This window comes from Pipra filicauda, unplaced genomic scaffold, assembly GCF_003945595.2.
Source record: "Pipra filicauda isolate LSUMZ 115617 unplaced genomic scaffold, ASM394559v2 scaffold69_size3009148_pilon, whole genome shotgun sequence".
Classification (NCBI taxonomy): domain Eukaryota; kingdom Metazoa; phylum Chordata; class Aves; order Passeriformes; family Pipridae; genus Pipra; species Pipra filicauda.
In genome coordinates this window covers 1,892,089-1,917,337 of record NW_024104864.1, presented here as the reverse complement: position 1 = coordinate 1,917,337, position 25,249 = coordinate 1,892,089, and the positions used below count along the sequence as shown (strand labels likewise).

The window sequence follows — 25,249 nt, the reverse complement described above, 5'->3', positions numbered from 1 at the left end:
ATTCCGTCTGTATGACTTGGTTTCTTTTTTTTTTCAGAAGAATGTCTTTACTTCCTAATATGTTGCTTGCATCTGTTTCACCAGGCAATCTGGTTTGCATCATTATTTTTTCTTCTTTTTTTTTCTTTTCTCCCACTCCATAATCTTTGTGTCATATTCAGTCTTTGTCAGTAGTAACTGCATATTTTTTCCCTTGGACATTGATACTAATACTAAGTAGTTTAATTCTGAAAACTGACCCATATAGGGTTCCAGATAAAACTAGGTTATTTAACAAAGATTCCAGATTTATAGTATCACTTTCCAATTTATCATTTCATTTCTAAAACATTTAACATACGCTGCATTAATTTTTTACTATGCCAGTTTCTGAATGAAAACACATAGTGACACCAAGTGAAATTTCATACTGAAGACTATTTTATTGACACACTAATCTTTATGCACTGTATTTAAGACTTGATCTCCCCTATATCTCAAGCTGTTTGGACAAGACCTATTTTACATAAATCCACTTTGAACATACTAATTTTTGAGTCCAGCAGCTCTGCCTCAGCCTCCAGAATTCTACCTACCAGTTTTAGGCAGGCATCTGCTTCTTTCAGTCATGCTACTTTCCTCTTTATAGGCAATGTTGTCGGAAAACTTTTACACAGATATGTACATATTTTACATTTTTTAAGATTGCTAGAGTTTACAGCCCTGTTCTGGAATTCCAAAATTCTCCTTCTCATCTTTAAGGCTTTTTACTGTGGTCCTTTGGTCAAGCAGGTTTTTTTGCATAATTTCCATGTTTCATGCATAGCACAAAGCTTCAACAATCTGGAATATCTGCATTGGCATTTAAGTACAACCGGCATTGAGTACAGTGACCAGAGAGACAACCATTCCTCTGTTCATATCTACAAAGCACATTTCACATATGTGAATGACTGGGGAGCTAAAACAGCAAAAGCAGGGCCTAAGAAAAAACTGAACGAGTAGAAATGTGGGCAGACAGCAATCCACAAAACGACCAACTGCATCTTTAGCCATCCTCGTCCTTTTCTGAGATGGACAAGAACAAGCAAAGGAGGCGGTTCTGGCAGCTTTGTGAAGGGAATGACAATACAAATTTGGATGAAGCTGTGTAACTTGTGTGTATTTTACCACTGATACAGGATAAACAGAGCCTGTTTGAGCTGCACACATTGCTTTTGTGCCATATGTCTTACCTCCAACATACATGCTTTGTCCTTAGGATACCAAAGAACGAATATCCACTGCAGTCAGGAGTTTTAAAAGAATTGGCTAAGGATTTTTCTGAACCATTAACATAGTTTTTAAATAAATCTTAGGTTCCTGAGGACGTTGCACAGAACTGGAGAAAAAAAAAGCCAATCTCATGCCAGTAATTATAAATGATCAACAGGAAGATGCAGGAAACTATAAGTCCCGTGAAACTTGGCTTGGGGTCTGGGGCAGGTGGAGAAGAAAGATTGGAAGAAATACTCATAGAGAGAGATAAGAAGACGTACATTTCCCAGTGGAACATCTAACATCTCCCTGCAGCATTTTGTTTTCTCTGACTGAAAAGTGGAAAATATCCTTAGCTAATCATTTCTGGAAGAAATGGGAGAGTCAGAGTTCAACATATGGAGAAACCCTTTAGTTCCAACAGTCTACTTTTCATGTGCGTGTCTGAGGCTGCCAGACACATGCTTCCTTCACATCTAAAGTATTTCATCTGACCGCTGGTTTTCCTTTTCTTTTTCTTCCCTTGAGAATGGGTGGTGGAGGGAATGCTTCATTACAGAGAGTGGATGTTTTGTTTGTCTCACACTTTTTATTTACTCCAATCTGTTGTGTATAATAAGGGCTCTTATTCAACTTGCCCTGAAGAGTATTTACTAGATATCAAATATCATAGTTAATTTGATATGGGACTTTAATATTAAACCACCTGCTTTGACCCTGTTTTGGCTAAACTGTAACAGGCATTAGTCTCGGTGCAGAAGTGGATATTTTTGGAAGCCACAAGAAAAATGTCAGTTTTCAAGTTACACAACATATGGCTTTTCTGAACTTTTTTTTTATGTGCTTGTTCTAAAAAGATGCTATTTTTGTGCCTTTATAACTGAAGAACATCTGATCTTTTCCAGTTGAAACTTCCCAGGTGTTTACTTCATGCTGTTCTCATGTTGCAAATAAACAAGTTAAAATAATGGAAGCGTAATCCATTTAACACACTTCTGTGAGCATCTGTGTTCCAAAACCTCTGTAAGAAGAAAAGAAGAGACTTCAGACTCCAAGAGCTATTAGGCATCTCCATGTTATCAAGGACAGTTCATTCCAACATTCAGACCTTGCATAGTGGGGATGAAAATATGGGGAGACGTGTTATGAAATCAGCATAGTTTGGGAGTTTTTAGCTGCTGCTGCCATTTGGTTGAAGCTGGCTCCACTGCTGTTCTAAGCAGACTGTGACACTTCTTGGCATAGAGTTTCAGACTGGTTAATGGAAAGCTGATAGCTAATAGGTCTCACAGATTTAATCATGAATAATGTGCTTGGTTTCGTTCAGTAATTTCTCTCTAGCATGACTGAATAGTGGGGATATTTAAGCAGTAATAGTTCAAACTGAAAAAGGTTTTGATTCCCCTTGTGTTTAAATGTCAATTTTCAATAAATATTTAAACTGTACCAGGATAATCAGTGCATTAAGCTTCACTCCAATGATCCACCTGTTCAATTTTTTCATCTGTGGCAGCAGTGAATATACAGGCTTATTAGACAAAACTTGCCAAATAGATAAACAACAACCTAAAGGAAACTTTTTCCTATTTTTTTAATTAGGAAATGAGCTTACAGGTTAAAATAGTAAGGTACATGTCCATTATCAGCTTTAATTTATTTATGTATTATTTTTGGCACATCATTTTACCTATGTAGTCTAGCATCATAGTTGTTAAGGATTAAGTAGTGTGTGTGATGGAACTAGGTGCACTGATAACTGCATTTTTTGTTATGTGGATAAAATAGATTTATAGCTATAAATAAGGATGTCAGCTGATTTCTTCTATCATGCACAGCTTTTTCCCAGAATTAACTGCTTCTTGTTCACTGAGAATCCAATGGTCATGGATATAAGCAGTATTCAGTGCCCATTCTTCATAAACTTTACTTTCCAACACTTTTTTGGCAAAACTCCTGCCCACCTGTACTGGGTTTGTATGACAATGGGGGGCTATAGAGCTGGCTCTGTGATAAGCTGCCAGAAGCTTCCTCCCTGTCCAATAGAGGCCCCAAGACAGACCTGCCACTGACCAAGGTCAAGCCCATCAGCAACAGTGGTAGCATTTCTGGGAAAATGTACTTCAACAGAGGAAAAAGCTGCTGTGTGACAGCAACTGCAGCTAGAAGAGAGGAATGAGAATAGGTGAAAGAAACAGCTCTGCAAATTCCAAGGTCAGTGAAGAAGGAGGGGGAGGAGGTACTCCAGGCACCAGAGAAGATATTGCCCTGCTGCCCATGGCAAAGACCATGGTGAGACAGCTGTCTCCCTGCAGCCCATGGAGATCCACAGTGGAGCAGAGATCCACCTACAGTCTCTGGAGGACCCCATAACAGAGCAAGTGGATGCCTGAAGGCTATGTCCACAGGAGAAGCTCACGCTGGAGCCAGCTCCTGGCAGGACCTGTAGCACCACAGAGAGAGAAGCCCACACTGGACCAGGGTTGCTGGTAGGACTTGTGACCCTATGCGGGATCCACACTGGAGAAATTTGTTCCTGAAGGACTGCACCCCATGGAAGGGACCCATGCTGGAGCAGTTCATGAGGGAGGATTCACATAGGAGAAGTTTGTGGAGGACTGTCTCCTGTGAGAGGGACACCACACTGGAGCAGGGGAAGAGTGTAAGCTGTCCTCACCTTGAGGGGGGAGCAGCAGAGAACAATGTGTGATGAACTGACCTGCACACAAAGGCTGGGAACTCCCCATCCCTGGAAGCGTTCAAGACCAGGCTGGATGGGGTTCTGAGTAACCTGGTCTAGTGGAAGGTGTCCCTGCCCATGGCAGGGACATTGGAACTAGATGCTTTTTAAGGTCCTTTCCAACCTCAACCGTTCTATGAGTCTATGACCTCAGCCCCTATTCACCATCTTTCTGAGCCTCTGGTGGGGAGGAGATAGAGAAAATCAGAAGTAAAACCAAGTCCAGAAATAAGGAAGGGGTAGGGGGAAGGTGTTTTTAAGACTTTGTTTTATTTCTTGTTATCCTACTCTGGTGTGTAGGATCTACCTCCTCCAATCAAGTGTCTTTTCCCTGTGACGGTAATTGGTGAATGGTCTCTCCCTGTCCTTATCTCAATCTATGAACCCTTCATGGTATTTTCTCTTCCCTGTCTGGCTGAGGAGGGAAGTGACAGAGTGGCTTTGGAGAGCACCTGATGTCCATCTGGGGATATCACACCACCTCAGGGAATAATAGAATGGTTGGGGTAGGAAGGGACCTGTAATGGCAGGGGTATCAGTTCTCTGATCATCTTTATGACCCCCCTCTGGACTCCCTCCAGCAGGTCCATGTCTTTCCTGTGATGAGGAGCCCACAGCTGGATGCAGCACTCCAGGTAGACTCTCACAAGAGCAGATTAGAGGGGCAGAATCATCTCCCGCAACCTGCTGGCCACACTTCTTTCAATGCAGCCCAGGATACCTGGCTTTTTATCCATGGTGTTCTGAGGGTTGTTGTTGGAGTGGAGCATCTGGATGTAATGCAGCAGATGTGTGGACGTTTCCCATGTGGTGGGAGGTGCATTTTGCCATGATGTTGTAGGGAGGCTGAGGCTGCAGCTTCCATCAGAGATGAGCTCCCCCTGCGGCAGGCTAGAACAACCACCCCTTTACAGGCAAAGCCTTTTGTCCCAGCAGAAGCTGAATGTGATGAAAATCTGTCAGGAATTACCCATGTGAAGACTATAAATAATTGAAAAAAGAAATGTGGAAATGGCAGGAGTGTAAAAATCTGGCATCAGCCTTCGTGATTTGCAAAGCAACACCCGGAGTCCAGCTGATAACACAAAGAAGATCCTTAGTTTTGGCTTGCCAGAAACAGAGGCAAGAACCAGTAACCTGAATTATGTGAAGTCCATCAGGTGCTGGCACTGGTAAAAAGAAGGGAAATTTCAAATAAATAAGGTGAAGTGGGAAGGCTTTCTTAGAGCACATGTACAAAATTTCATTATGGTTAAACTAGGGAGCCAAGCACAGCTTTTCATTTTCAGCTCCCTGCAAGATTGATTTGACTTGTATTTATAAAGGGACTTCAGCCTTTTGTAGCCACCTGGAGCAGGGGACAGGCAAAGGCCAAGGTATTTCCCTATGCAGGTGGCCCACATAAATATCTTGGTGGAATTTATTTTCTTTCATTTATTTTGGCATTGCTTGGGCACTGCTTGATTAAGAGGTGGTGTGTAGGAACTGATACGCCCAGAGATAGACAGCCACATCTGCTAACCATTTGGATTAATTATTACACCTGTACCATAAAACACATGTTAATAAAGAGCTGGTGAACAGGTTCAGGTTGCAGTTTTAAACAGGCCCAAAGAAAGCAGAATGCTAGTCACATACAAGAGCGAGCCAAACCTTTTGCTGATAAGATGCTGCAGGCTTCAGCCATATCCAAGGAAGAGGCAATGTCAGATACAAATGAAAAATAAATCACACACAGGAGGAAAGTGAATATCCTGGCAAACTACGCCTTTGTAGTCTATTGGCTAGAAGGTGAGCGACAGTACACGCTCTTTCTTTCCTTCTTTCTTTGCTGTTAGATGTAAAAGGAAAAAAATCATTAATCACTCTGCAGGATACAGCACTTAAATGGGTAAAGTTGCTGAAGGGGTCTGGTTAGCATCAGCCGATTTTTCATTTCCTTTCAGTGGGGACAGTGTGGTGCTCTGGAATCCCTGGAGCCCAGGAGCATGAATGCAGGTATTGAATTTTCAGGAGGAGACAATTAAGACCAAGCATGTGAGATACAATCATATTTGAATTAATTCAGATACCTCAGCTAAAGACCTAAACCCTACACCTTCTTCCTTCTTTGGGAGGCATATTTGAGAGGGTTTTACTGGGCTGGTATTAATCATTAATCATACCTTGTGTCAGTTATGATGGAACACAATGGAGCTCTGTATTTATTATTTCTTCCACTGAAAAGGTTTACCATATTCTTTCTGCCTGTGGAAAATCATTTTCCTGGACAACCTCTGCAAACAGCTTTTACCAGGTTTTCACAACTCTTTATTCTGAGATTCCCTGCAATTGGAACAGAGTGAATGTGGGCCTTGAGTCTGGTGTCAATTCTTCATTATTTGTCAGATACCTCCTGACCAAAACTGGCTTCCATCATGATCTGTAGATGGCCGAAGAAAGAGCGTAGGACCATTGTGAGGACATTTGCACTCCTTCTCACTTTGGGCTTCATCTGTGGTTGATGCTGGTGTATACCTGTTAGCTTTGGGAGTTCTTTTGGCATTGTAATACTCATCACTGCAAATATCACCAACAAAGGGGCACGTCATGCTGCCCTGATGCCCAGCACCACTGGACAATAGTGCCTGGATATCTTTCCAAAAGGAGGAAGCCAGAACGTGCACCTGTCCCTCAAACCTGTTTGAACAGTATTTCACTGACAAACACAAGAGTTCAATATGTTTTGGTCCTGACCTGTGCAATTGCTCTGAGAAGCCATGTGGTCCAGATGAAAGCTGAGGTCTGTGCTGTGCCACCATGCCCTGCAGAAGCCGTGGGATCAGCTGGAGAGCAGTTGGATGCTTGGCAGGTTGACCATGTGCTGTCAGGTTTGAGGCTCTCCAGTCACCAGTCAGTTTCAAGCCCACGTCTTCCCTGAGAGGATGGATTTACAAACAGTCTATGGGAAGGTCCAGCAAAGACAGTCTGGCCATCCAAAGTGAAGGATGGTCTTTCAAGGATATTTTTCATGAATCAGGACAAAAAGATGGAGTTAATGTCTGCCTCACTTGCCCAAAGAAGTATTTGTTTGGAAATATAGCAACCTACAGCGGATAGGAGTATGGAAATGTAAAATACACTGAGATATAATTTTAAGATATAGCCCACAATAACTCTGATAAAACTATTTATCTTGACACATGTGTTTTATTGTCTGAAATTTATTTTCCCCTGCAGCCTCAATTTAAGTCTTCATGCTCTTCACATATATATGTATATACTTCAACACTTCAGAGAGTTGGAGTCAAAATTAGCATTTCATTTTCTTTATTTTCAAACCATATTTCTGCAGTATTTTTCCATATTACCACTATATTATTGATGAACGCTTTTGTGGCTACTCTGATCACTTGAGTTCTGTCCAGGTAATAGGTGCCAACTTTTAGCAGTTGCAGGATCTGAATTACAGTGCACAAAACTACCGGTAGATCATTTACATTCATATTTCTGAGTTGAAATAATCCTTGGAATGTATTAATTTCAAGCTATTGTTTAGATTTACTATCCAGCTCCACCTTCTGGTAAACTTGCATTAAGTCTAACTTAAGTTTCTTTCTACTTGCAAACACTGAAAGCAAATTCTTTCCTTTGTAACTATGCTACTGATCAACACTTAAGGATGAATTATGCTGACCTGTATTAACCTTGCCAGTCATTGAATTTGTACCTCATTGACTGTTTCAGGGATACATGGAATAAAAGCAGCACTTTCAGAGTAAGCTTGAAGGGAGATAATCTGCATCGTCAAGTCACTGAAATTTCTGATTCGTGACATCTCTTAATAAATAAGTCCGAGACTCCAAAATTACGGAATGGCTTCCTTAGAGTCATAATGCCACAGTTCTTTTAGTCTTAGCTGTTCTTGAAAAAGAATATGCAAATGTGTCTAATGAGACATCCATTCATTCTTGAAAAGTTTCTCTAAAAAGATATGCATGAATGCATTTATACTCAAAATAAGCATAACTGGGTTTACTTAAAAATTCCTCATTTATGTCTTTGCTTCTTATCCCCTTTTTAAAGCATTTGATGTAATCAGACTGTCAGCTGTCATGTACTGGGGATATCCAATACTACTGGTTTATGAAGCACCTAGAGGAGCTGCATGCCTACCTTGGACATGAGGGAAGGGGACACTTGGACAGGGCATGGAGACACTGTGAATTTCAACATTAGTCATTTGATTAATCCATTTATCCAGGCTCTTATCTATAGGGGTTTTTTATGTTTTCTTGCCTGTGAACTTGCAGTTTTCTTTTGAATCCTCATCTTTTGTATTTATGTGCTTCTGGTATATAAGTTGTAGCTCTAACAATAAACTAACTAGGGCTCAAGAGCTATTCAATCGGTAATGTTAACTTTCAGCTCACGCCCTGACACAGCTTCCCCAAATCAACTAGTCCCTCATGGACAAAGCCAAGGCACAGTGTAAGGGGCGGCACAGGCCAATGAGTATTTCCCATAGACATTTTGGGCAATGGTTGGAATGCCACTCTCCTTTACTGCTCATTTCATTTTTAAGGATTGACATACACTTATCACTGCCATTTTCTGTTTCTGAGAACCTAGAAGACTGACAGCCTGTTTCACCCTGTGACTGTTCAGAAGATGCATCAGGACATACAGTCCTGCTATATGTCTTGTGCAAACCACTACCAAAATGATGTGGTTTCTTTTCCACTTACTCCCAGTAAGCAGACCATGTCTGTGTCTGCCTGCTGTTTACACTGCGCTGGGAAAGGTCCCCTCATCATGCCAGTGTGCAAATTGCATGCTTATCAATATGCAGAAGGCTGAGGACAGTGTGCATTTTTATATTTTCTCTTGAACCAAATCTTTAGCTTCTTCCTGTTTTTCTACTTGAACAGCATTCAACTGCACTATAATAGGAGTTTGCCTGAGTAAGGACTCAACATTTGTCCTCTTACTGAAAGAAACATCTTATTGTTTCTTGCTTATGTTACTGTAGGGCATAAGATGCCTGTTTTTCAACCAAAGTCCCATAGGTCTAAGGACAAAAGGAAAACATAGTTCCACCCTTCAAAGTGATCATAAGACAAAAAACAATGGACAGCTACAGACAGATGAATGAGCACACAGACACAGAGAGACAGCGCTGGTCAGTGCAATGGGCTGCAACCTAACCATTGTCACTGTAGGCATCACTGGAAGGAAAACAATTGGAAAGAGAACTGATCCAAGAGAGTAATTTTATTTGCAGAGGAATTTGCATCTCAGCACTTGGTGACAGTCCAGCAAGAACAAAAACCCGAATTGTTGCAACGTTGGGTGAGAGGGGGTGTGGAGCCCCTGCTGGGGACAGCCCCTGTCAGGCTGATCCTCATGGGACTTGCACAACCTTTCAGTTGCAGCAAACCGGCACATGTCAGCGACCATGAAAACACTTCCGTCACAATTTTTCCAGACAGTGAAGCCTGAAAGAAGCTGGTGAAGCAGATTTTGTCTTTTATTACAGAGAATTCCTCCAGGAATGAGGGGTAAAAAAGGAGAAAACATGGTGATTAGATTCAAAAACGTAACATGCAGGTACTGTGGTATGGGACCATAGGCTGCCCAAAGATCCAGTATCTTCCAAGGGAATGAGAGATAATAGGTAGTATAAGAACTGACTGCAGACAGCTAGAAAGGAGAGACTAACTCCCACCCCATGCAGTGCTACAGGCTGGGGGAAAAGTGGCTGGAAAGCTGCCTGATGGAGAACGACCTGGAGGTGCCGTTCAACTACTGGCTGAACATGAGCCAGTAGTGTGCCCAGGTGGCCAAGAAGACCAATGACATCCTGGCCTATATCAAAAATAGTGTGGCCAGCAGGACTCGGACAGTGATAATCTCCCTGCACTCAGCACTGGTGAGGCTGCACCTGGAGCATCGTGTTCAGTTCTTGGCCACTCACTACAAGACATGGAGGTGCTGGAGAAAGTCCAGAGAAGGGCAACAAAGCTGGTGAAAAGTCTGGAGCACAAGTCCATGTGTGAAGAGCAAATGAGGGAGCAGGTGTTGTTTAGTCTGGAGAAAAGGAATCACAGGAGATCTTATTGTTCTCTACAACTACCTGAAAGGAGGTTGTAGCCAGGTGGGGGTCGGCCTCTTCTCCCAGGCAACTAGCGACAGGACAAGAGGAAATGGCCTCAAACTGTGCCAGGAGAGGTTCAGGATGAACATCAGGAAGAGTTTCTCCACTGAAAGACTTGTCAAGCATTGGAAAGAGCTGCCCAGGGTGATAGTGGAGTCACCATCCCTGGAAGTGTTCAAGAAATGACTGGACATGGCACTTAGTGCTATGGTTTAGCTAACATGGTGGTGTTCAGTCAAAGGTCAGACTTGATGATCCTGGAGGTCTTTTCCAACTTTAATGATTCTGTGATTCTATGATTTAATGAAGAATGTGCGGAAGAAGCAGGGGAAGGTTGCAAACAAAAAGTGACATGATCACAGTAGCAGGCTATGAACACAAAATGCAAACTGACAGAACTTGAATGAGTTTAGCTGTCTACATGGAAGCTCAAATCCCCATCACACTGTGCAGAGTGTATATGTGGTCTGAATGGGACTCATGAGTCACAGGCTGTGCCCAGATGTGACCAGCAAAATGGCTATGCTTTCTAAAAGAATCGGGAAAGTGAGATTTAGTCAACCTGAATTTAATCACAGAATTATAGAATCAACTGGGTTGGAAAAGACCTACCAGATCATCAACTCCAACCATTGATCCAAAACTGCCATGGTTACTAGACCATGGCACTAAGTGACACATCCAGTCTTATCTTAAAAACCTCTAGGGATGGTGAATCCACCACCTCCTTGGGCAACCCATTCCCATGTCTGATTATTCTCTCTGTAAAAAATTTCTTCCTAATATCCAACCTAAACCTCCCCTGGCACAGCTTAAGGTCATGCCCTCTTGTCCTACTGCTGGTTGCCTGGGAGAAGAGACCAACCCCCACCTGGCTACAACCTCCTTTCAGGGAGTTGTAGAGAGTGATGAGGTCTCCCCTGAGCCTCCTCCTCTCCAGGTTAAACAACCCCAGCTCCCTCAGCCTCTCCTCACAGGACTTGTGGTTGAGTCCCTTCACCAGACTTGTTACTCTTCTCTGGACCTGCTCCAGCACCTCAATATCCTTCCTGAACTGAGGGGCCCAGAACTGGACACAGTTCTCAAGGTGTGGCCTCACCAGCGCTGAGTACAGGGCCAGAATCACTTCCCTGGACTTGTTGGCCACACTGTTCCTGGTACAGGCCAGGATGCCATTGGCCTTCTTGGCCACCTGGACACACTGCTGGCTCATGTTCAGCTTCCTGTCAATCCAAACTCCCAGATCCCTTTCTGCCTGGCTGCTCTCCAACCACTCTGCCCCCAGCCTGTAGCACTGCAGGGGGTTGTTGTGGCCAAAGTGGCTCATTTACCAGCTGGAGCAGGAAATTATCCTCTATACACTCTAGGAATCTCCTAGACTGCCTCTTCTCTGTTATGTTGAGTTTCTAGCAGACATCCAGCAGGTTAAAGTCACCCACAAGAACAAGGGCTGGTGATTTTGAGACATCTGACAGCTGCTTGTAGAATAATTCATCACCCTCATCATCCTGGTTGGGTGATCTGTAACAGACTCCCACTAGGATGTCAGCCTTGTTGGCCTTCCCCCTGATTCTGATCCACAGGCACTCAACTTATCATGACCGACTTCAAGTTCTATGGAATCAAGAGACTCTCTAACATATAGAGCCATCCCTCCACCTCTCCTACCTTGCCTGTCCCTTCTGAAGAGCCCGTAGCCACCCATGGCAGCACTCCAGTCACGCGAGTCATCCCACCACGTTTCCATGACGGTGACTACATTATAGCTTTCCTGCTGCACAGTGGCTTCCAGCTCCTTTTGTTTGTTACCCATGCTGCTTGCATTGGTGTACATGCACTTCAGGTGAGCTGCTGATTTCACTTCTAACTCTGGCTTTCCACCCTTAGGCTCATCTATGGAGAGCCTGGTTTCAATCCCTTACCCCTTCAAATCTAGTTTAAAGCCCTTCTGATCAACCCCAACAACTTAAGGGCTAAAGTCCTTTTGCCCTTGCTAGATAGATGAAGCCCATCTGACTACAGCAGGCTAGGTACCATAGAATTTGCCCCATGGTCAAAAAAAAACAAAATTCTGCCAGTGGCACCTTTAGCCATTTATTTATAAAATGGGTTTTCCTACTCCTCTCCTCATTTATCCCTGCTACTGCAGGAACTGGGGCGAACACTACCTATGCTCCTGTCCTATTAACTAATCAGCCTAGTGCCTTGAAGTCCTTTTTAATTACCCTGCTACCTCTTTCATTAATGTCATCACTGCCAGCCTGGACCACCAGCAATGCATAATAATCAGAAGGCCGGATTAGCTCAGGGAGTCTCCTACTAATATCCCTCATCTGGACCCCAGGAAGGCAGGAGACTTAAGTTATTAATTAGCCGTACATAAAGAAGTGCAGTTAACACAAGTGAAATTTTAACTTGGAAGAGAAAGTGATTCTTCTCTAGCAGTGACATGAATTGCTGACATGGAGTGGTCTGTGTGGAGACACTCAATGGATTTGTGTCTTTGCCTGGCTAGGAATTTAAGGGATTTTTACACTGAAAGAGGTGTCAGAAAGGACCACACTCATAAGGAAACTTGAGTCTGCCTGGGCTCTGGCCAGAGGAAAGAAAAGTTACTTCTGAATTCAATTATCTGTGGGATATCTTTGTCCTAGGTTGTCAAAAAGAGCCCAGAAGAATGGTCAGCCAACATCACCACCAGACTGAAATGGCTAGGACACTTCCTCTTCTCTGACAGCTCCTCTTTCCCTTGAGTGGAAGGAGACTGACCCAAAAATGCCCTGAAAGATGATAAAAAGGACACTGCTTGTCTATAGTTTCTCCTTACCTTTTTCTGTTGTTTGCAGTCTCTTCCCCTGACTTCTCTCTCCTTCTTTTTTTAAAATTTCAGTCCTGGCATGCAGTACTAAGAGGCTCCAGATAGGAATGAATGTGTCAGTCATACAGGTGCATCAGAAAGTCAGGGTTGTGTCTCTTCTGATTGCTGGCAGATGTTTACTTGTGAAATCTAGGTGGAGATCACAGTTTTCTTTCTAAGTTCCTAATGATGTTCTTTTCTCACCAAATAAATTAGATGTGCTCTGCAAAGGTTTTCCCTGTTGGTCTCATTTTAACCTACATCACTTTAGAGGTCAGTAGGAGAGATGTTTTGTTGACCCACAATTTTATTGTCATTGGTAATTCAGTGCCTCACTTGGGTTTTGGCCTATAATGACAATAGTTGCCAGTCTAAAAAGTGCTTCATCTTGCTCCTTATTGCCAGTTGAGTTCTAATGTCTTACACACTATGTGGAGACCCATTATATTTAATAATTTTAACTCTTTTCTTCAAGCCTAAATGGAAGTTTCCACACCTCTAATGAGTAACAGGATACAAAAATTATAACTGTGATTAAAAAAACACAACTCGTAGTCTGTCACAGTATTTTAAATTTCTTTGTGTTTCAATACTCAGCTCAAAATTGTACGTGCTAGACCTCTTAGTGGTTAGGGAAAACAGTGGGGAGTTACTTGTCTGGAGCCAGAGGGTGTCTGATTTTCATTGGAAGTTGGAATATCCAAGGCAGGAGTTGGAGCAGCCAAAAGTCCTCCAGAATAATTCTTCTGTTTTGCAAAATAAACAAAGGAGGATTCAAATGAAAGCAATGCTGGGACAGATTCCCATAGGAACACACAGCATACTCTGGCAGAATCCTAGGGCTCTTTTCTGCTTTGATTTATATCAGCAGGATAAACGTTCTTTATTATTTATCAGCTGCCAAGTACCAGCAGAACCTGTAGGAATAACGTGACTCAGTAATCTACAATACAGATATTTCTTGGTTACCTTGTCATTTCCCCAGCTCTGTGCTCTCATTTAACTGTCCCTGTGCATGTGATCTGACTGATTCCTTCTGTAGAAGTGAGATCCAGTACAATGTCCTGCCTCCTGGCACATTTCTGGCCTTCAATGAACAGATTTTGTAACAGCCAAGATATGGTCCTTATAGAGCAGATAGTTAACACCAATGCCTTACATCACAGATCATCTGTACGTGTTGTAAAGAACAAGCTGTAGAACTATGAGATAAAGTAACTGCATCCACAGCCACAGAGGGCTCCACCAATTTAATTGTGCTGAAATAATTATATCAGTGCCAACCTCACATTCAGACTTGTTGTTAGAAATCCTAGTGATAAGCAGGGAGTTGCCTATTTCTTTAACCCCTGATGCAGCTTCAGAGGAAGGTCTCATCTCCAGTTCCACATCTACGTTGACATCCACCATAAATGGCCAGCTAAGATCAGCAAGGCAGCTAGTGGCAATTGCTGTTTTTCAGTATATTTTTCGGCTTACAGAATGGGTCTGGATCAGCACAAAGTCCCACTCTTGCTCCTCTGTTTTGACCTCTTCCAGCCTTTTCACATGCATTCTATAACCCTGGCCAGCAACTAGGAACTGAGAGTTGAACAAATGCTTTGCTCATTTTGCATGATGGCAAGGTTCTGCACTGCACTGAAGCCTCCAGGAGACCTCTTAATAGCGTAAGAGGTCTCCTGTGATGTGATTGTACCATCTTTTCCACCAGTGCCCTGTGGCACACAGGAAAGGTACACTGTACAATGCAACAATGTGTACTTCTAGGTGCACCTGTTAGGGAAAAAATGCATAATGGATACTTTTTTTAAAAGGTTTTAACTGTTTTTACTACTTATGTGTTACTTCATCTATTTTTAGTGATTTTTCAGGATTAGAATATACCTTCTCAGCTGTTTAAAACAATTCTTAAAGTAGGATATTTGTTAAAATTCTTTCTGCCAGATACCCTAAGATAAACAACACACTGGTGTCAATAAGACACTTCCCACAAATGAACACTATTTGCAACATCATAGACATCAAATAGCAGGAAAGACTCAAGGTCTTCTATTCTCAGTGCATCATTTTATCCTGCACAATGAGAAAATTCCAGAAAATTGTCCCAAAAGGGATCTCCAGAGATCATCTCCATTCCTCTGCCTCACAAAGTATCAACTCCACCTGCATCATTCCCTACAGCCGTTTGTCTTCATTTCTTCTGGTGACAAGAGATTTGGAACACTGGAAGCTGTTCAGCATATTGAATTGAGATAGTCCTTACTCAAAATCAGTATTTCCCATGCAAAACACAGGAGATCAGAGATTTAGGTAAGTTCATGTTATGACCAAGTCAGTCTGCCTAGCTGCTACTGAAAGGCATTCATCTCCTGGGTATTAGTTCCCTTTCCTGACTGCACCAGTCTCAACACCTTGTCATTTACTCCTGCCTTTGTGCTTACCTGATCCCACTAGAGACTGATTCACACAACTAGCCCAGCAGTAATGTCAATATTATGGTGTTTAAACACTGTGGGATCAGACTAGCATGGGAGAGATGTGAAAAAAACAAGCAGGAGCACAGAAGTGGGAAGATGTTTATGGTGTGGAGGAGGAAGCAGGCCCCACAAACACCTTTCCTGACTTCTGTGTCTCAGGCTTAGCTGCAGTCTCGAATAGCACCATCAACCTGCACTTGATTCTTTAGGTGGCATAAGCTGCCATTGCTGCAATAATAGCAGCCCCACTGCCAGCTCCTAAACCCGCTCTTCGTTCCATGTCCTTTCTTGTGCTACTCTGAGTGTCTGTGCACCCACACAAGGAGCCTGGCAAAGAAACCAGGGCTAATAGCTGTTTAAGTATAAGGAAAAGGACAAAGCAGGATCAGTTCCGCAGGGACAAAGTGGAGCTGGCTCAATGCCTGCTTGTAAAGTGAGTGTGGAAACCATGGGCCAGGCCTGTTTGAAGGACATCTGGAGCAGAACTGTGTGCACCTGTCACACCTCCCAGTGCAACCACCATCCCTTGTGGGCACTCCGATAATTAGATAGCTTCCTTTCCAATGAATGCTATTTGTGTCTTTTTTGCCCCGCCATTAATACACTCCTTAAAGCATTTTTAATATGATTTTTTAATGAGAAGCCTCAGCAAAATGTTTTGTTAGCCAAAATCAGGGAAAATATCCATCTATTTTATCTTCAGTATGGCACTGACCACTCTCTTCGCCTATGGCTGATGTTCTAGCTAAACCACCCAGATGTGCTGGCCAAGCAGCGCTTCATGATTTTTTTTTAAATTCACCTAAAATGAGGCAAAGAATGGAGGGAAAAGAGTTAGAATTTTATACGGTAAAGTCATCATTGCCTGCTATGCTTGGGGATTTCATGGTGGAGATTTTTGGAGGCAAACTGATCAGGGACCAGGAGCTCAGTGGTACTTTGCCTCTGTTACTTCCTTGTTACGGGAATGGCATTCAGAGGGTTGGTATGACACAACACCAGCCCTCCATTGCTCACCCGCCTCAGATAATTTGCACTGCAAATATACTAGCTGTGGATTCACTATGTTTTCTTACCATTAGCAATGTTTCTGCCTGCAATAAGGTGCTGAAACATCCTGCAATCACAGCACAACAGCATTTGTCCAGTTGAGGTGGTTTGAAGCTAGCTCCCTGCTCTGCCCCCCTCCCCCCCAAACCAAGGGAAAAGAAAAAAAAACAAGAGAATCGCAATGAGAGAGAGGCAGCTAAAGCAATATATATAAATATATTTACTTATATTACATTTACATACAATTGAAATATATGTACAATTTCAAAAGGAGAAGGGAAAGGGAAGGGGGAAGGGAAAAAAAAACACAAAAAACCCGCAAAATAGATATACACACGATCAGAAACTCAGGATCTAGCAAACTAAAGAATTAGCAAAAGAATATTTTACTACTTTCCTTGGGACAGTAGAAAATCGTGCTGGAACGACCGCCAGCAACCTCCGACTCCCAAGGTTGACAAGGCCTCACTTCCCAACACAGCAGACTCAATAGCAGGGATTCTGCACCTCCAAAACCTCCAGAAGGAAAGAGCCTGAAGGCCTCTCCTCCTTTCTTCTTATATTCCTGGCTTACGTAAAAATCGTAGGGAATACCAGGTGATATGGGCACTTTCTTGGTTACAGACTGGTCACGAAGGAAGGCCTAGACTAAACTACTACACCAGTGTATGACCTCTCACAACAGCAATTGCTGTTGTTATTATCACCTGCAGACTAATTTTGTAACACTGACAAGATCAGAGCTATTTCCCATGGCAGCTCTAACTCACATTATCTGCTCTAGCACCATCTCCTGCTTGTGCTCCAGGGCACTGGATCATCAGGGTAAGTTTCACAGCTTACACCTCTTCAGTAACATCTTGGTACCTGTAGTGGCTTTTTTCATCTACTACCATATCATCTACACTGCACAGAGACCTACAGAACCCTCAGGTAGTAGGATGAGGGGGAAGGGTGAGCAGCTGCAAACCTTTACTGGTAGCAAACTGAACTACCTTGCCATTTCCGTTCACAGCCTGTGATATGAGAGAGCTTGGTGCAAACAAAAAACATGGCAGAGGAATGCTGTGCTCACAGAAAAACATGATTTTCTCTGCCTCTGTGAAGGCGCTGCGGCCTGGAAGATTCAATGCTAGTGCTGAGTGAAGAGCGCCTGCCTGAGCCACAGTCTGACCGAGCACTCTGCTTGGACTTGAATTTTCCTCGAACCACAACCCTGCATGAATCCTAAATTTTCCAGAGAAAGAAAAGGCATAAATGAGGTGTTTGTGGTGAGACAGTCTCCGCTTAAATAAACCCGAAGCAACAAGGAGTTTTCTGCGGGACTAGTGAAGAGAAGCCTTGTGGGACAAGGATAGGGAGGTTGGGGTGACCCAGGAGGCAGGCCATGTGAGATGCTCAGGGAAGCAGAAGGGACAGCTGAAAACAGTCAGTGCTGTCAGTGCCTTGGAGATGGGGAGATGAGCGATGGCCCAAAGCTGGAGCAGATATGGCCATTTCACCTCACAGCCTCTGCGCAGACCTGCGAGAGCATGTCCTTGGTGCTACTCTATGGGATAATTCAGAGTCAATCCTCTTGACCTGCAGGCAGGAGTTCTGCCAGCTGAATGAATAAAAAACGTCTCTGACTAAGTACACAGAAACCATACTCTCTGCTGGAAATTACTTTCTGCAGTCCCGGGGCCTCTCTCAAAAGCTAAGTCAGCATTTTATACCAGTCTGGGTACCAGAACTACGGTCAAATTGCACTGTTGCTTGTTGAAGGTGTCTAGCAGAACTATTTGCCACTGGGGAATTAATTTAATTGCAGTGGAATTGTTTCACAAGTCTGTGACGATTTCATGGAAGTTTTGCTTCAGAGATAAAGCTGGTGGAGATGGTTTCTCTGAATGAAGCCTTGGGCTGTGACCTTGAATCTATTTTCTGTAATATTTTTCTTTGCAGTGTATATTTCAATATTTTTAAAAGAGGGTCTCAAAATGAAAGGTTTTCATCTATCTGAAAATAGGATTTTCTAGAATTTTTTGTTAAAGGAGAATCTGTATTTCAGAGGCAGATGATTGAATCTTGAATTATTAAATCTCTATATAAAAAGTATAAAGCATATTGCATTTTCCATATGTCCCAAAGTCTGAGCTAAAAATCTCTATTTTCTCATTCTTCTTCATGAGTGTAGTAGCAGGGCAAATATACAATTCTCCTGAGGAATTCACTTAGTGGAAGTAGTAATTCAAGAGTGCAACTGTCTTCCCAGGGAACCAGTCTGAATCTCCCCAAATGTTTGACCTCCCTATGATAGCCTGTACAAATGCTAATGACTCTAATGCCTCTCACACTCTGCCTAATGACAGCGACTCCTGTTGCCAATTAAATGAGATTAGGGGAGAGCTGTCTTGTGCATACTGTACATGACAGTCTATTCCTAGAGCCACATATTGCCTCTAAATTGGCTAATGCTGAATTCAGGATGGAAATGGAAAGCTATTTTTTGGGAAGCTTGTCCTGAGTCCCCAGCAGGGTGTGAGAATTTGTACTTAGTGCTGATGGTTCGGTTATGATGCATTGATGATGGATGTAAAAGAGAGCTGCCAAGTAGAGACTACAGAACCATTTCCTAAATAGCAGCAATAAAAATTACTGTTAGAGCCTAAATCTGCACTGTTTTCCAATATTCCAGGCAACTCTGAAGTGCCTAGGAGAGCAAGAACATAATTTGCCCTCAGAGTATCATTATGTGAGTTTTTGTACACTAAGCTTTTTCATACCCACCTCACAAGAAGGAAGACTGAAAGGGAAAACTTGGCAGGAGAGTAAGGAAGAAGAAAGTGAAGAAAGAAGAAAAACAGACAAGCAGGGTCACCAGAACCAGAGAAAGTGAGAGCACCATCATGTCAGACCACATTGTATCAATGTGCGGTCAGAGATGTCTTACGAGCTCAGGAAAAAACCTGTACCACAGTAATCAAACCAAATTTTCATGCATTAATTCGCTTTCTGTAGCCCAGGTGGGAACCGGTTTTAAAACATCAGTTTTGGAACAAAATATTCTCTTCTGATTTGCCTTACCTATTTTAAACATGACACTAAATTCTTGCCAATCAAAAATTTCTATTGAAAATTTGTATTGCACAAAAAATGACCCTTTCTTAGGAGCAGGATTTTCTTTAAAAACATTATTTAATTTTTTTTTCTGCTCTCTGACAATCAAAATGTTCCAAACACTTAGAATGTGAATTACAACAGACTGGATTATATTTAGAGCTCTGTTGATATTTAAGTCGTTCAATTTTTCTTTTTGTGTTTATTTAGTTCAATTTTTTAGTATTTATTTCTTTTCAAATTCTTCATGGCACTAGAAAAGTTATGGGAAAAACCTACAACTCAGTTTCTCTTTTTCGAAGCTGATAAAGTTGCATGTTAGCAGTTTCAGTTTCAATTGTTTTCCTTCTTAAGTTTTTCTAATTTGACAGAGTCTTAAAAAGCAAAATGAAACAATATTAAGAACTAAAAAGTGAAATAAAAGCATTGATGTTCTCAACGGCATTTTCTTTCAGTGATCAAAAGAAAAAGAGCAAAAATTAAATTTTATTCGGGAAAAACAGAAAAAGGTGTACAAACACTAAAAACTGAAAAACATTCTGCTATTATTCACCTGAAGGAGAAACAATTTTGTATCTGGGGCTTATATGTAAAATAGTTTTGCTGTTTTTGTAAAGGCTTTAATCCATGCATATGTTTTACAGTGAAAAAAAAAAACAAACAAACTAAAAAACTGTATACTCAATGCTACTCTGTTTTCCTGTAGTGTGAGTGGAAATGGTCCTTCCTGATGCCTATAGCAGATATACTTTTTCACTGTACAAACAGAAAACATATCTACCCTCCCCACACACATTAATTTCTTTTATAGGGAGTATTTTTAAAAGACGGATATACATAATAAGGCTAGGAGTATATAAGAATTGAGTCTCCTTCAGTTTTATTTTTACATATGCGGAGTGGCAAAGTCACATCACAGGCAGGTCATATAAAAAAAAATATATATGTCTGCTAGAACATTCTCATCTGTATTTCTTTATTTACACAGTCTCTTACAGAGTTTTGTGTTTGACAATCCAACCTAGTTTTAACTTGCACCCTCCAGAAACTATATTTGTCTACAGTCTGTCCCTCTTGTTGGTCACAAGGAAGAATTGCTTTTCAGGCAATTTTTAGATCCCCTCTGCCCTCCTGTTGCGATCTAGTTAAATCCTATGAGGAAGTTCAAACTAACATGCCCAGAACTGCACTCTTCTACTGGGGGAAATCCCTGGCTCTATTATTACTTCTTCTTTATCTTCCGCTGGAGAAAAAAAAAAATTAAGAAAGACTTCAAGACATATTTGTCCCCTTTATCTTCTTAATTTTGGGTTACCCTATCACTTTATTACCAAGAACACATTGATTACAATCTCAAGATTATAAAGACGCTGATACAATAAAGAATATTCATTGCTTCATTCCTTACATTTTTGCCACCTTTACTATATTTCATGTTTATTATTCTGCAACATGAAACCATTATTGAGAACTTTTTCTTGTTTTCTGATACTGTTTTCCTTGTATCCACACTTGACTGTTTCCCATTACCTTTATCCTGTTTTTCCTCTTTCCCTCTATTAGGCTGAAAATGTTGCACAGGACCTTCACCTACAGACAGCTTTTGCCATCTATAACTGTGGCTCTCTAGACACTTTCTCGTTACGTTTTATTGGTGTGTTCATTTAAGGAATAATGTTAGTCAGTTGATCTTACTGGCTGTGTAGACTAGCAATTTATGTCATAACCACAGTTATAATTTCCATCTTAATAATTAATTTAGCAACCTATTTCTATTTTATACCAGAAGCTCCCAGAAATCTTTCTCGCAGTCTATAATGTTCAGATATATTTCCTGGGGTGTACTGAGCCAAGTTCAAGGAATAAACATGACCTGCCATTGTAACATCTCTTCTTTATCTCCTGTGTTGTGATGTATGGAGAACTGGGGTATGAAGGTTGCAGAAATCAATATTTCTTTTGGAGGACTCCTTTGCCTCCCCACCCCACGGCTGTGAGATCTTCGGGAAAGTCACACAGCAGATCAGATGCTGGTTCATCTGCAGCCAGTAACAGAATATTTTGAGCAAGCGTATATCCCACCAGGTCAGCTGCTAATATTTCGCCCTTGCTTTTCAGCGAGGCAGACAGGCATGAGATACTCTGACTAAGACCCAACCTGCACATTCCCACTACAGCTTAATTTGGCTGCTTTGCAACATCTGTGTTGTGCTGAGTTCAGTATCTCTCTGTCCTTCCAGGGCCAAACTCATCTATCATCGCAGGCAGCAGTTTGGAAGATGGCAACTGCTGCTGCCTCAGGTCCCAACTTATTGACAAAAAGAAAAATAAGAAAGGACTAATTCATATTTTAAAGAGTGCTCAATTGATGAGGTTATCCTTCCAGGCAGAATCAGGCCAAGTTAGTCCCCAGATACTTTTCCTACACAAGAGGTGCTTGGCCCCAAAATTTAATTAAAAGAGCAAATGACACCCCATAATTTTACCCCCAAGCACTGACTGAAAGGTGACATTACACAATAAGAGTAAATCTCCTGCTCCGCTTATACCAGCCAAGAACCCAGAGACATTTCTGCCATAACTCCCAAACCAAAATAGCAATTGGTGAAATACAACCTGCACGCTGTTGTCAAAAACAAGTGCAAGTATTGTAGTTAATGCTTGGCAGCAAGCAGGGGAGCCAAAGTTCACCAGCAGGGCCCCACTGGGGAATCCTGGAGGCACTGTATAAATTTCTCTGCTCCACTCCTTGTCACTGACATGCTGTGTATGGGAGCATCCCGAGAAATATGCCCCATGCTCCCAGCAGTAAACACACATCACAGCCCAGAATAAATAGCTCAACTGCACATGCCCTATGCGTGCATGCATGCACAGAGGGGCGAGGGGTAGCTCTTTGTTTGATGCAAACAGATAATTTTGACGAGATAATTGTTAACCAGTCACTGACTAGCACTCATGCGGCTCTTACTGGGCTTTTATACCTGGTAATCAGTCTACACTGACTCTGTACCCACCACAAATCTTTCCTCAGTAATTCAATTTCTGACTCAACAGCTCAAAGTCAATCCACTGCACATCTTTTAGGGAATCACAGAGTGTTATTTTAGAAGTTCAGAGTGTAGGAATAGATACATTTCTGAAAGAATTTGTAATGGAAAGTCAGAATTTATTTCACCAGGAAGGCTCTCTGTATAGACGGTGGCTCTTTCTCAAAGACACTTTCAGTGTTTCTCCCCCACCCCTGCATAGCAAGAAAAGTTCTCAGCCTTGCTTTCTGGTATGCAGAGAGATAACATGTTTGCAGACATGTACAAGGCGTCCTTGGGTCAGAGTGGGGGGAGAGAAAGAGAAAATACAAAAAGCCTTGGAGGATGAGGGGCTTTGCCTTTTGCCCCAGGGGCCTGATGGGTGCACCATCATAAAAAAGTGGTCGTTACATCTAAAATAAACCTTTTTTTTTAATCTTTCTACTGCCTTGGCATTCTTGGGAAGAATACCCCGTTATGTTTATCTTACAAGAGCATGTAGGATTTGTCTTCTCTGTCCCAAAGCTTAAGTACATCCACTATTAAAAAGCTGTGCCTTACAGCTGTTTAGTCAGCAGTCAGAGCCTGTTATACCTTTGCTGGACTGAAGAGCCCCGTAACATCAGTTATTTTCTCTTTGTATAAGTAATTATAGAGTATGATTGAATCATTTCTTAAGATCTTCTACAAGTGAAACAAACAGATCCTTTTTAATCTCTCATAGTAAGCATGTTTTCTAGGACACAATCCGTCCTGGCAGCAGTCAACAGAGGCAGCTGAACACAGAGGACCTACACCAGTCCTCACCTGCTTGGGATCAAATTCCCAAAATGTTAACATGAATATTTACAAACCAGAAAGTGCTTAGGTATGTGACTAGGTATGAAACTAGACACATTCTAGTTTCATACGTTTTATTCAGTTCACAGAAAGTATTCCCTGTGTTGACCACAAGGGCTCCCATTAAATACAGAATATTCATACACCTGTTCAAATACACAGACTACCTGTAAATGCAAAACTAAGCAAAATTCAGAATATTTATCCAACAGAAAATTCTGGCATCTCACCTTCTTGTTTTACCCCAGCTTAACAACTGAAATGTTAACATTTCTCAGAAAGAGAAAATTATGTTTTTACAAAAAAATGGCAGAAAATTGAATTTTCATGTCCTGAAGTGCCGACATATCACATCACCATTCTCCAAATCAAAACACTTCCATGGGGGTCAATGCCGTTGTGAATCTACATTGCCTCATTGTGGTAAATTGCCTGGCAGGGACCGCAAGTTAGTCCCCTAATGAACATACTCAATGCTCTGTGAAGGACTATGCTTCCTGATGAGACTATACTCCCTCTCCTCAGCTGGCTCATGCCTTCTGGAGCCAGGCAGGAACAGAGCAACATGAAACCTGTATGGTACTGCAGGAAATGGGGACTTTCAGGGAGCTTAGTTCTGGGAAAAGGTTATCAGGCTAAGTTATAACACCAGCATTTGGCCTAATGCTGTACCAAGCTGCTCTGGAATATTTTAGGTAAGCAGAACATAGCAGAACTGTCTGATCCAAGTTGAACGATGACTGAAGGATTTTATACTCACAGTATGCTCTGCAAAAACTCCTGCTGACTGCTTTTCATGCATATATATGTACATAGACATTGCACGAGCATCTACAGGCACATTGCACATAGAAACAGAACTGCCATATGGATCTCAACATATATATAAACCACAGGCAAACACACATCCTAAACACAAGCAGTCAGCATACCTAAAAATTAGATGGCTAGTCTAAATATATGTCCAAAAGTGTCCCCACTATCAGAGGAGATGAATCTTAGGACAGAATGACTTCATTGATTCGAAAGTTTCTCTCTACTTACTATGAAGTAATTGTCTGATTTAGACTAGAAGTAAAACTTTAATATGGCTAAAAATATACATTATACACACCAACATGTGGCAAAAACATATAAACATTTAGCTAACTACAGATGCATGCAAGCACAAAGCATGAGTATATAGTATTATTATTACAAGCACATACCTAGTTATCTACCCTGCAAACAGAAACAGAAACCCTTTTTACCAGCTCCCAAAATGTAATGCAGGTCCTGCTATTTTCTTCATGCACTACAGAATCAGAAATCTATTTTTACAATGAAAATGTTGCTCTTCTGTCATCAAAACTGTAAAGATCAGATTGAAAGCATGAATCTGACAAGCTAAGAAAAAAAAACAAAGGGGAAAGTGGACAAAAGAAATAAAAATCTATCAATTTCCCAAAACTTACAGCTTACTTACTCAGTCTTGCTGTGTTATTTTTAACACCGTTGGCAACACTGCAACAAGCCCATGCACATTAAAAACACATTCACAAGGAAAACCTAAAAAAGTAAATACACGTAGATATTACTGGCATGAACTCAACGTATGGGTGCATATCTTACCGCCGCTGTGCAAATGTGGATGTACAAACTCTATGGATGAGGGCACATTCTGCAAAACGTATATATGTGTAACACCTGCAAATACTCAACACGCATCCTGCACAATAGTCACACCACCACAATTATGCACACACAAACACTGCAAAGCCGCATGCCTACAATTTTGCAAGCACAAAA

General features: G+C 41.8%; 2 long non-coding RNA genes across 2 annotated transcripts; one reads left to right on the top strand and one right to left on the bottom strand.

Annotated features, from left to right (window-relative positions):
- Window positions 1–2,055: 2,055 nt before the first annotated feature.
- On the bottom strand, window positions 2,056–4,034 carry LOC113992786. Its single transcript, XR_003542355.2, has 2 exons — window positions 3,953–4,034; window positions 2,056–2,257 (listed from the first exon to the last, which is right to left on the bottom strand). It is a non-coding gene; the product is annotated as an uncharacterized LOC113992786 (long non-coding RNA).
- Window positions 4,035–4,581: 547 nt separating this feature from the next.
- On the top strand, window positions 4,582–7,805 carry LOC113992785. The gene is made up of 3 exons (XR_005566343.1): window positions 4,582–4,608; window positions 5,920–5,971; window positions 7,700–7,805. It is a non-coding gene; the product is annotated as an uncharacterized LOC113992785 (long non-coding RNA).
- The last annotated feature ends 17,444 nt before the right edge of the window (window positions 7,806–25,249 follow it).